The sequence below is a fragment of the Triplophysa dalaica genome, chromosome 6, assembly GCF_015846415.1.
Source record: "Triplophysa dalaica isolate WHDGS20190420 chromosome 6, ASM1584641v1, whole genome shotgun sequence".
Classification (NCBI taxonomy): Eukaryota; Metazoa; Chordata; class Actinopteri; order Cypriniformes; family Nemacheilidae; genus Triplophysa; species Triplophysa dalaica.
In genome coordinates this window covers 9,415,067-9,425,348 of record NC_079547.1, presented here as the reverse complement: position 1 = coordinate 9,425,348, position 10,282 = coordinate 9,415,067, and the positions used below count along the sequence as shown (strand labels likewise).

The following is a 10,282-nucleotide window of genomic DNA, read 5'->3' as shown; positions in this document are numbered from 1 at the left end:
AATAGTTTCCAAGAACTGTTTGCTTTCCTACATTCTTCAAAATATCTCTGTGTTCAGCAGAACAAAACACGATAAACTTATTTTTCCTACTATGGTAGTCAATAGGTTCCAAGAACGTTTGGGATACAAACATTTTTCTAAATATCTTTCTATGTGTTCATTAGAACAAAGACATTACAGATATGGAACAACTCCTAGGTAAGTAAATAAAGATAGAATCTTTATTTTTCAGTGAACTATCCCTAACATTTCAAATATGCATTTTGCAGACGCTTTTATCAAAAGCTACTTACATTGCTTTATCCTATACATTTTACATAGGTATTTGCAATCCCCTGGGATCGAACACACAACCTTGAGTTGTTAACGCAATGCTCTTACCACAAAGCTACAGGAAAGCCTTTTTAAACCCATATCTTATTTTCAGAGCACAAATAGTGTTTAGAGTCACATGACTGTGATTAATTTACAGTTCACTTTTCTCACTAGCCAGATACAACTAATAATGAACCTTGATAGCTGTGGAGACTGTCAGACCAGGTGTGCTCTTGTTCTTCCCCGATTGACAGATGCTGTTGCTAATGGACAAATGCTGCTTACAGTCAGGTTATCATTAGTGACATTCATTTAACTATGACATTTTGCTTTTTGTCTTCACAGAGATCTTTCTTCCTCACAATATTGCATGAGAACTATGACTGGCTTAAACGACCCCTTTAAGTAAGTTTTTCATTTACTTAAGATGACCTGGCAAACTATATAACAAACAAAGTTGTCTGAGATTGATAACTGTTATCTGAAAAATATATGAGAAATAAAACAAAGCGAGCAAGCAAGAATTGTAGATTAGGATTTTAAACTGAAATGACAAAAGATAGCAAATTCAGATTTACAGCTGCCGAAAGAATGTACATCTTTGCTCTGCAAAACAGGACCTGATAAAAGGGACATTTGTTTTGTGTATTCTCAGTTGTTGTTCATTATTATTCTTATCTCATTCTTAGTCATGTCATGTCAAATCAACCAAAGTTCAGAAACTTCTCTGGCTCAGTCAGCTATAATATGAAATGTCATGGTTGAACTTTTTTGAACTGTAACCGTTAACATATAAAGCATAGGCTGCTGAAGTCAACCGATTTTACTAATAGGCCTACCAACCTCTGTGTACAAATAATGATGCACTTCTCTTTAGAAAGTTATTTAAACTGTGTCATTTGCATCCGTGACATTTAATATTTTGGCTATCCGCTCAATTTATAGATTTTTCAATTTAAAGATTTTTCAGTAAAGGTTATCTTTTTGACAGAGCTGGTTGCCATGGAATGACCCTACATTTATTTATATCATTTATTACTTATCACCATTAAATGTATTACCTTTTTTCTTGTTGTGTTTTGGTGGTTCTGGAGGTTCTGGAGGTTTTGGTGCTGATGGTAGGATGGCTTTGTGTTTTTTTTTTTTTTAGGGTTATGGTTTCTTCATCTGATAAATACATGTTATCAGTATATATTTTTTTCTAGAACAATGAAAAGAGAACAACATACACGTCATTGTGACTTCTGTGATTTATTTAATACTCTTATAAATGGACAATTCATGGTAAGCTATTTATTTCTCCTTGAGACCTGCAAAAGTCAAACTGCTGTATTTGAAATATAAATGATGACAGTTTACATCTTTTAAAGCGTTTCTCTGGAGAGTACGTACTTATGAACCCTTTTCCCAAGAAGTTCAGGGTCTGAATTGATGTCAGATGTGAAGCTGGCCTTCTTCCAGTTCTTGAGAACATTGTCAAAAGATGCTAATACATGAGATGTAATATGGTTATTTAATGTGCAAAAAACATGAAAACATGTACGATTTCATTTTGTTGTTTAACAATTGGCAAAATCATGTTTAATTTCAAGTAGAACATGTTCTCCACCTACCAGACTCATGAAGAATTCTTGCTTTGTGTCGGGTCCATCCTTTCTCTGGCTGTGGTTCCTCCATTACTTTAACACACTTCAATAACTTGTCAGTTTCCTTTTATGGTGGCCACCAGGAGTAGCCATCTGAATACCAGGACTTTGCAGCTGGTCCAGTCGTCCCTTCTCCCTCAAACTCCACAATCAGGTACATATTTTTTTTTGTAAAGTTGAAAGGACGAAACGGGGGGCACGGTGGCTTAGTGGTTAGCATGTTTGCCTCACACCTCCAGGGTTGGGGGTTCGATTCCCGCTTCCGACTTGTGTGTGTGGAGTTTGCATGTTCTCCCCGTGCCTCGGGGGTTTCCTCCGGGTACTCCGGTTTCCTCCCCTGGTCCAAAGACATGCATGGTAGGTTGATTGGCATCGCTGGAAAAAATTGTCCGTAGGGTGTGAGTGCGTGAGTGAATGAGTGTGTGCCCTGCGATGGACTGGCACTCCATCCATGGTGTATCCTGCCTTGATGCCCGATGACTCCGGAGATAGGCGCAGGCTCCCCGTGACCCGAGGTAGTTCGGATAAGCGGTAGAAAATGGAATGGAATGGAAAGGACGAAACCTGTATTTTTATTAAGATTTTTTATTATTATTGATTGTTTAACTATGTCTATCAAATGCAAACTAAGTGACTTTAACTATATTATATTGCCAAAACTATATGACCCCCTCTAATGAACTACTTCAGTCATTTCCGTGAGTACAAATCTTAATATCGCAGGATATCATGATATTGGAAATTGTGTGCTTCTAATTTATTAGCGTGTGGAAGGGACACTTTTCTGTCCAACCTGACAATGACCCGGTGCACAAAGCAAGATTTTAAAAGAAATTCAGTCGATGGGGACGATCTGCATAAAGCCCAGAGCTAAACTCAACTGAACAACTTTGGTGTGACTTTATACAGAAAGTTTAAGCATAAACTCAACTTGAGCCAAAACTCAACCCAACATCAATGGCTTGTGCACAAGTAGTAGTTATTTTGGGACCGAAAAAGGCACTTTCGAAAATTTTCAAAATTGTATTTCTGCAAATACAGAATTTTGTTTCCATCTCAGTTGCAAACGTTTTGGAAGAACCTTTTTCTGTTCCAAAATGGGTCTACCCCTGTTTATAAGTCATTGAGTGATGAGTTTTTTTCATTTAAGTCTACATTTAAAGTCACACCAAAGGTGTTCAGCTGGGTTAAGGACTTGGCTTTATGCAGACCATGAATGTTCTTCCCCATCGACTGAATTTCTTGCTTTGTGCACAGGGGCATTGTCATGTTGGAATATAAAAGGGCCCTTCTCAAACGGTTGCTAAATTCGAAGCACACAATTCCCTAGAATATCATAATTTGCTGTTGCATTACGATTTGTACTGACGAAAAAAAATCAAACTCTATCTACAGAAAACAAGCAGAGATATAGATTTACTCTATGTAAAAGAGAAATTGAAACAAAGCAACTATGATGGGGAACAAGGAAAGAGAGAGAGAATTATGCACATATATTGTAAATCAAAGATTCTTATTAATGTCACTTCAATTTATTAAAATTGAAAGAAAATGATAACTGAGTAAGGTGCTTGTACTAACACGAACAAATGCATTAAGTACTTGTTTTTAGCATGTTCATTGGTTAAGTTGCTAAAACTAATGGGCAGTGCCGTCATTGTCATATGGTCTGTTCGACATGTGGCGCAGCTCAAACCGCTTGTGGCGTCACAGTACCGCGAGAGCAATTTCAGAGGATCTGGCAGGGTGCTTTGGGAACGCTCTCGCGATACTATGATGTCATATTCTGATCGATCTGCGGAAGACATCAAGAAGTCTAAACACAATGACGTACCTCGTGAATTTCCGTACGGAGTGATGCAGAAACGTGCTTAGAAACAAGCCCAAATTGACCCAGAAGAAAAACTTTATTAGTCCGCAAGTACCAGCCCAAGAGCAGGTAAGCTTGTTTTTTAATCTTTCCTTCATCAGATCTTTATTGGTGATAGTGGACGGGGAAAAACTGTCATGTTGTGGCGGTGTTTATCGATGCAGTTTGTTTTCATTGACAATCAATAGAAGTTAATGAATGGCACATTTTATTAGTTGACCAGATTTGTGATCACGTGAGAGCTCTTTTTTTTACAACTTTATACACGTTATGGTTTTGGTCGTTTATTTGTTTTATGGTTTCCGTTTCAATGCAAAGAAACGGAAGGAATGGTGTTAAAAACATTTGCGGTTTAACCCTCACTACCGGGTCTTCTCGGCCTTTGGGCCAGTATTTTTGATCACCCATTTCATTCTTTTGAGATAAAAATAGTCATAGATTTACAGATGTATTTGCACTGGCTGGTTCAAAGACTTAAGTCACAAAAAGGCTCATCGAACTTTCATTTCATACATTTCATTTGCAGAGATATCTTCCAATAAACATTTAAGGAACTCTGCATGTCACTGTTGACTCTCTTACGTCATAATTGCTTCTCATGTACGCATGATTATGTAACGTATTGTCCAGGGATGAGTGTTGACGTTGTACGCACGCAATCTCCGCAGGCCTGCACGTATGTTTTTGTTCACGCAAGTATGTATAATTAAGTACTGCATTTATAAACGTTGTTGACCGTTTGTTGACGTTGTAACCATTTTAAAACGACTTCTCAAGTATGCTTATAAACATGTTGACCTATATATAATGATAATCTGGTGCTATATAAATGCTTATTATACTAAATAGACAAACCGAGTAGTTGGCATTAATCGCCTTCGTTGGAACGTGCGCCAAGCAATCTGCGCATCCCCTCACGAACGGCTCTTTTCCTGAAAACATTAACGTTTGCTTGTTCGAGTGCGTTTTATCAGGTTAGGGACTAAACTTAATAGAAAACGAATTTCACGAGCCAGATTTTTGTATAACTTGTAACGTTAGGCAACCTAAGCAACTTCCTAGACATGTTACTTTTCTCAATGCTGGGGGTTAAACCAATAGGTTTTGTTTAAATAGCAGCCGACTTTCCCTGAGCAGTCGCGGAAATGCACGATTTAACTCACTTATCCGGTAGCTTGTTAAGAAAATGACTTTTATTCTCAATGTTCCTGTTATCGCAAGCACCTTCGTTTTTTAATTTCTTTTTTTACATTGGGGATATGGAGTATGAGAACGGCGCTTTGTTTTTTCTCAGTCAGGTTTCTCACTGAGGAGAAAAAGCGCGCCAATAAAATATGTGAATGGTTTAATGAGGTGATTCAACTACAATTGTATTTCAGTTCAATATTAAGTGTACTTTAATTATTTGGTTAACATATATAGGATATTATTTGGTAAAGATATATAGAATATTTAAATGCAACACATTTTAACAATTAAAAATCAAGACAAAGCCAAATCTAAAACTTACCAACAACTTGACGAATAAACTGGCACAAAGTAACTCGGAACAAATTGTAAACCAAACACACTTAAACTGGATGGAACTATGAACGAAATGAAATGCAATGTATACAAATAATTATAGACTGTTAATGAGAAATTAAATTCAAAGGGAATGTTTAAAGAGTATAAGCTGCAGGAGACAATGGCAGTGGTCATGTGACACAAGTTGCCAGTGGTCACGTGAGTTAAGAGTGACCTCAATCTAAACGTGTGCCCCTCATGAGCTGGTTGCATGGAGTCTAATGGCACATATTGAGCAGTTATAGATTTGATTCGATTTTTTTCATGTTTTAAAGCTTTTATTTTAAAATTAACAAAAACTAAAAATCGAACTTGCATTTTTAGCAACTTTATTATATGATTTTGCCATTGTATTGTTTATTTGTTTATTTTTTATGTTTCTATAACAGATTTGTTAGTTTTAGTTTTGTTTATTAACTTTAGTGCTCCAAACTTATCGTTTTTTTTCTGAAGCAACATTTGCATTTTTTGTTAGTTTATTTTTTGCCCTAAGTTTCAGGCCAATATTTTATTTGATTTCAATAAACAAAATGCTTTCAGAGTATTCATTTTAGTAAATTATTATTATGTTGTGAAAATAAATCTGCATCATTAAGCCTTTTGAACTTAAAAGAAAGGTTAGATTTTTCGTCAATCTTTTAGAGAATAAGAATTTTAAATGGTTGGGAATCTCATTAAGAAATATATATTTTAAACTTACCTTTATGCATTTGGCAGTTGCTTTTATCCAAAAGCGCTTTGCATTGCATTTCATTACATTATACTTTTGTTTCTGAGTATGTACAATCCCCTGGAATCAAACCCATGACCTTGGCATTGCTAGCTTCATGTTCTAAACACTGAGCTACGGAATGCAAAGCCTCTAATACATAACTAATTATTCATACCCATTTATTTAATACTATCTAAAGCTTTTTTTTTCCAAAATAACAGCTCTTTAATGCCTAATACATTTGAAGAACACCTGACAAGAGACAATGCCTTTATACAGAATTACTCCAGACCCTTCAGATTTCCAGCTTTCCTCTTTAGTTCTCTCCACTCATTTTCTTTAGGCTTCAGGTCTTGTGCTCAGTGACCCATTTTGTTTTGATGTTTGTTTTTAGATTATTGTCCTGTTGGATGATCCAAACTTGGCCCATTATGTGACCTTGCTGGAATCCAAGATGCCATCTATCTGAACAAGAAGTCCAGGATCTCCAGCAGAGAATTAGGCCCAAAACATTAAAGACACAGCAGTGTACATCATTGTACACATTTGTACATTTATATCCCTGTGTGCACTAAATCTTGAGTGTTAGATGCTAAAAAGCTTATTCTTTTTTTTTTGTCAACAAAAGCATGTCATATTTACCTAGAGTATAAATCATTTTGAGCTCAACTGTATGTGTTAATCATAAATTGTCATAGTATGTCTTTCATTGATTGAATCTATTCACCTTAAAAATATAATTCATTATCCATAATAACGGTTTGCTTTATTTTTTTCATTACAACACATTTTAACAAATGGTAATAAAAGCTTTTACTTTAAATAGCCAGGTATTTTCTTGCTCATCTGGCTGAAAGTCGCTGGTACATCTGGAGCTGAGGTTAGTAGAATTAATAGGTTGTGCTTGTAACTTGTTATTTCAGATCAATATTTTTATATTTAATTATGGAAATGCTTTCTGTAGTAAGTATTTAATTAATGATGTTAAAACACCTGGAATTTTTTCCGGGTTTCATTTGTCCAAATCATAATATACAGGAAATTATGCATTAGTGAATTTACTTTTTTATTTGTATTGTCAGTGTTTATTTAATGTTGTATTTTATTTTGGTTACCCTTAGAATTATGGCTTGATGTTTGGTCCACCCATGGCTATGGTGCCTCCATCCTGACATTTCCGCAACCAGTCCTTGAATAGCGGGTATGCATGTGTCATCACTTTACCACCTGAGCACGGCGTAGTGCGCCCCAATGGGTGGCAAAACACTCAGTAAAATGAATGCTTGCAAAGGAATCAGGTATTCCTGGACACTAAAATGTTGCATGGAATTGCTTTTCCAGATTTTGTAAGTCCAGCTGCTTGCAATTTCAGCTCAAAATGACCAGTTTTAGTCCCTGTTTCTCCTTGTTCCTCAGCCATTTTGGTGCGTGTTTTACCACTAAGGGGAACATGTACTGGACCTCAAGGGGGCGTGTCCCGTGCCGTCATGTTCACGCAGGAAAGTGACGTCTATGCATACCCTCTATAGAGGACACCATCAGTGGCCATTTGAATACATCAAGTTTGCAACCGGTCCAGTTGTCTAATTATCAGGTACATTTGTTGTTTTATAAAATGGTTAGTTTTTTAACTGATCTTTATTCTACAGCCAGCCCACTACACTTCACTTAGCTGTGGAAAGTGGGACACATCCACCTCCCAACCTCCTCCCAGGTAATCATTTTTTTAATAGGCTGGTTCCTATTAAAGTCTGGGTAAACCAGACCAAATTTTGAATGTGTTCTGAGTATATCACACCATAAAATATTGTGTTGTTGACCACTCAGCGGGTTCTTTAATCATATTTGGCCAAGTAAATAAAATAAGTTGAGCAGTACTCTCTGCTTTCAAACCAGGGGGTGTGTCAGCTAGTGTGCTTGATAGTTAGGTGGAAGGCCATGCGTGCTCAGTTGCTCCAGTACGTCATCAAGACCTGATTTCAGGACCACCCAGCAAATTCTGAACACAAAAATGTTTAGGAACTATTAAGCTGTCCAACTCTAGAATTGAGTACAACATAGTTCAGTCTTTATAAAGTGTTTCAGCAATACATGTCTAATATTTATAATGTGTTTAGAAACAATTCTTGTAATTTCCTTTAACCAGTCTTCAAAGAAAAGGTTTATTTTATTATGAATGTAACCTTTCAATAAATTGGATTCGAAAGCGATTTCCTTATTTTCTGGAGAACATGTTATTCCTCGTCATGCCAAAGGTTTATTAAACAATGTAGGAGAAATGTTTAATGTAGGCTATGCAGTAAATAACTTATAAATACAAATGCTTAACATCAGCTGAACGTAGTATAAACAGAATAATCTATTGCAGGGGTGCCTTGTCCTGCTCCTGGAGATCTACTGTCCTGCAGAGCTCATCTCTCAAACACACCTGATTCACCTAATCAAGATCTTCCGGCTTACTTGAAAAACAACAGGCAGGTCTATTTCATTGGGGTTGAAGCTGAACTCTGCAGGGTAGTAGATCTCCAGGAGCAGGATTGGGCACCTCTGATCTATTGTTAATATGGTTATTTATATCTGCAGTACAAAATATTATTAGACAGATAAAAATTGCTTCATAACTAGGAGTCATCACATCTCGTGGAAAATAGTAAGATATTTGAATTAAAAAAAAAATCTAAACATGTAGGCTACTATAATCCATGACTAAAATATATTTATATCAGTGCTCAATATATCAATATCATGACAAAAGCCTAAAACAACAGAAAAAGTGATATGTGAGTACAAATCTTAATGCTACAGGATATAATGACATTGTGATGCAGGGCTCCAACCCTGTTCCTGGAGAGCTACCTTCCTGCAGACTGCAGCTCCAGCCCTCTCTCGGCACACCTGTCTGTAATTATCAAGCAACCCTGAACACCATGATTAGATGCTTCAGCTGTGTTTGATTGGGGTTGGAGCTGGATACCCTTCTAGAGGATTGTGTGCTTCTAATTTTATAATACCAGTTTGGGCAGGATCCTTTTCTTTACCATGACAATTCATGATTTGTCGGTCTGGTTTCATTGGCCCAGTTGTCAAACTCAATTCCTGGAAGGCTGCAGCTCTGCACAGTTTAGTTCCAACCCTAATCAAATACACCCGATTCATCTAATCAAGGTATTAAGGATTCCTAGAAACTTCCAAGCAGGTGTGGGTTGGAACTGGTTGGCGCAAGCCCTCCATGAACTGAGCTTGACACATATAACTTATGGTAGTTGACAGTTATGTTTGCATGTTGTTTCTATATGATGTATTGTCATTACTTTTAAGTTAGATATAACTATATCAATTGTGAGGGGGGGGGGGAGTGTATATAAAATGCTCTAACATCTTTATCAACTTCACACTACACTTTAGGAAGAACCAGTCTGTGATCTCCTAAGATGCATTGATCGAACTCTGGCCATCTGACCATCACCCTACCTCATCTGCAAACAATGTTTCATGCATGATCTGAATACTGTTCATGGCAAATTTAATTTTAGTTCCCTACGAGCCTATTAAAAACTTGCATCGAGTTCTCTTATTTGTGACTATACACATGGTGCTTTCAGACGTTGTAATAGGCTTAACTGATATCCTTTTCCAATTCGAAAAGTGTTGTGATGGTGATCAATCTCAGCTGTGCTGTGTTTGGAGACATGCTGCTGTTATGCATTAATATGCAATCATAAACTGTAGGTTAAAAACTATTTGAACAAATGAGTCAAGTTTGTTCAGCTGCTTTGTTACAGAGTTGTAAAAATGGCTAGGTGATGGTTATAATTTTAATAAAGGACATTGTCCGTCACTCAAGGCTGTTATCTTGCACTTAAATACCATGGTGTAAATGTATTAGTTATGAATCATGATGATATGAGCTACATTTATATAAAATACATAAAATAATTCAGAAATTGCATTTTTATTGCTGTCAAGTTCACCTGCTGGCAGTTGTATGAATCTTTTCCATGATGGAATATAGAACCAGAGGTTGCACTATAATGGTTTACACTGTTTAAGTGTTCAATGTGTACAATAAGAATAACACATATGAGGTCATCTTGTGGGAATGCCTTATTAAAATCTTAATATGAGTACTTTTTGAAATGTTTTTTTAACTTCAAGTAAATAATATTACAAAAT

The 10,282-nt window shown here is 36.4% G+C and overlaps 1 long non-coding RNA gene across 1 annotated transcript; it reads left to right on the top strand.

Annotated features, from left to right (window-relative positions):
- Window positions 1–1,612: 1,612 nt before the first annotated feature.
- LOC130424940 (uncharacterized) lies at window positions 1,613–10,010 on the top strand. Its single transcript, XR_008907013.1, has 3 exons — window positions 1,613–6,989; window positions 7,231–7,823; window positions 9,515–10,010. It is a non-coding gene; the product is annotated as an uncharacterized LOC130424940 (long non-coding RNA).
- Window positions 10,011–10,282: the final 272 nt, after the last annotated feature.